The sequence below is a fragment of the Rhamphochromis longiceps genome, linkage group LG10 (assembly GCF_057381845.1).
Source record: "Rhamphochromis longiceps isolate RC_006_pf linkage group LG10, R_longiceps_female_GT1.1, whole genome shotgun sequence".
Classification (NCBI taxonomy): Eukaryota; Metazoa; Chordata; class Actinopteri; order Cichliformes; family Cichlidae; genus Rhamphochromis; species Rhamphochromis longiceps.
The window spans coordinates 27225786-27228812 of record NC_140566.1 but is presented as its reverse complement, the minus strand read 5'-3'; positions in this window follow the sequence as shown (position 1 = coordinate 27228812).

The window sequence follows — 3027 nt, the reverse complement described above, 5'->3', positions numbered from 1 at the left end:
GACCCTTTAAAGTCGAGGCACATTTAGTTTTCTGAGGAGTTGACAGCAGAGCTTAATAAGAATCGCTGTAATTATGTAACGTGTGCTCTGCTGCCCTGCTGGCTTTTCTTGATGGATTAATTATTTCTCACCTCACTTCTCTGAACAAACAGAGCGAACACGAGTGAAACGCTGTTGCTGCACTTCACTGGGAGAAAACATGTCGAGCACTCTGTCAGACCTTTCTCCTTCACCCCTCAGCTGTAACTCATTTTAAAAGCCACTTATTCTTCCCATAATCGGGAGTTTGTGTTGTAAATATGTTGGAGTATGTTCTTTTGAGGCTGTGCCTGAATGCACATGGCTTTAACAGCTGGACTGAAAGAAGATGGACTTCTTGTGCGCACCAAGTCTTTACACTAATAATTGAAAAAGTCCATTGCAGCTCATCTTGTAAATTCTGCTTTTTCGTCTGTTCCACTGTTGCGCACTTTCACATACATGACCGAAACATGGAAAAGCTCATATTCTTCACATGTTGTTTTGTCAAAAGCTGCTTTTGTTTTACATTTCCAGAAGTTGCAGTCTATAATTTTATGTGTATATTTTCTTTTTGTTGTGAGTGTAATAAATAAAATGTTTTATGATACTGAGAAAGAGCACGGTTGCATATTTGTGTACCCCACAGCTCACTTATGCTCGTAAAGCTCTTGGAGCCGTAGCCGAAACCCAACAGGAAGTTCACCATTTTGAATTTAAGACTCAATTTTGGCCCTGTTTCTTATGCTATTTTAGGATGTTATGTTCCAACCAACTACTAGGGATTCAATTTGATCAATTTTGTTTCTCAATCTCATCCAAAGACCTTGGTGATGCTAAGCTTGGTGAAGCGTTTGCAGCTTCGTTAACGGGCGTGTCTGTGGCGGCTTGGAGAATGCCATTTATCCGCCATAGCGTTGGAAGTTATCAGAACTCACATCTTTGTGAGTTTGGCATGGTTGATAAACCTCCAGGGCTGAGACATCTACATGCTGAAAGGACATCGCCACCATAGCTCCGCCCAGTGCCTACAGACTAAAGCCTTTTGTGATTTAAAAATTCTGATACATGTGACCTTTTCATCATGGGTTTACATTCTAACAGGACTAAAAGACTTGGAACAACAAAAAAATCCAGTGGCACTGAAGCGACTCACAAAATGATGGCAAGAGGAAGAATTAGTGCAAATTACCAAAAATGAGATGTGCAAAAATTAGGCTTGAAACAGGCGTAATACACTGTCAACCCAAGACTACAGAGGTCCTGAGTTTGAATTCAGAGCCCTTGTATGTGCAGCTTGTATTTCATCCTTTTACTTAATTATGTTTAATTCTCCTGTCACTGTAATTGTAATTGTAAAAAAAAACAAAACAAAAACGAGAGGGTTTATGGATGTTGTTTAGAACAGCATGCACATGGTGGGTTTGAGAGAAGGGGCATGCTCCTTATTCGTTGTAGTCAACCTGGAAGTGAGCAGTGGAAAGAAGATCAGATGGATTCAAAGCAGGACTGAGAATGACTGAAAATACAAGAAAGATTCAAAGAGACCTCAAACTGATGCAAATCAGCTAAACAAAGACAAAAATGTGCATCAGAAAGACACAAAATGTAGAAGTCTGGATCTCAGGAGGGAAGCGGTGTCGATTTGGAGCATCAAATAGCAGCTTTCACTGAATTGAAAGACCTGAGCCCCTGATATTAGATGCTCAGTGTATTGAAATGAATCAGTAATCATATTTATTACACTCTGGTACGGGTTAATACTGCAGAGCATCTTTAAATGTCACGTGTAAAACACATTATTTACACAGTATTCGCGCGCTGGTTCCCATACTCGAACCCGGTTCTTTTCCTGTTTCCATACTGGAATAAGGAACAGAAACATTGACGCGTTCTCCCTTTTACCTCTGATTCTCATTTTCCTCGGAGCTTGAACTGCTGGAATGGAGAGAATAAAGCCAGATTATGATAGGGGTGAAGTGATGAGTCTTTTTATAGAAAGAATGTGGAGGACTGCTCACTTTTGTAAAGCTGTTTATGTAATAGCAGACAGCACCGTTCCACATGAAAGCCCTGTTACGGCATCACATCTCCGCACACCGTGGCTTCACTTCGCCATACGTGAAAACTCTTTGTGCAGGTTTCCTCTTATTCTCTGCTGCAAATGAACAAAATGTCAGACCTTCTGTGGATGGATTTTATATCCCTCGGGCCATGTTTGACCAGACCACATTAGTGACTTCACCTTCTTTGCCTTTACACAGATGGCTGCTTTTTAATTTTAGGCCATAAGAAAACAAAAGAGGGACCATCTGTGGGGTCACCCACGGGAGTCAAAAGGGATGATTGAGCCCTCGGGTCCGGCTTTACTGCTCAGTCAGTAACCGGAGCTAGAAAATCCTCGTCATCTGTAGCTCAGGAGGCCAAAAGGTGTGAGACGATTAATCGGAGTGGAAAGGAAAAATAAATCAACCTTCGCTTTTTGTGAATGTGACCTGCTTCAGCCTGAAAAGGTTAATTAAACCAATCCAAACCTTTTTGCCTCAGACCTGTGACAAGTAGCGAAAGCAGTCGTGGAGGGCAACTACATATTTATTAACTCAAAGCCTTTTGCTTCTCAAGTTAATGCAAAACAAGAAACTTTCTGCTTCTTCCTCACTGCATAAGAAAGGCAAATGCTCAATTCTCACATTTCTCACACAGCTTTAATTATTTTTAATATTTCAACACTGACTGACCCTATGAGATCTAACCCTAACTGGAGCACTCAGCTTTAAACATAAGTATTAGAACTAGCCTAAAACTCACTGAAAATCTAGAGAAGCTCCACTTCACCTTCAGGTTATTTACACTGTTAAAAAAACAACAAAACAAAACTAAATCCTTAAAAATAAATTCAGAAAATTAAGTCATTTTGTCCTGATTTCCAGGACTTAGTAGAATTTCCCCAAACTAAAAAGGGTCAGGTATTAGGGGTTAGGGTTAAGACAACAGAGGTTGCTTTTGTGA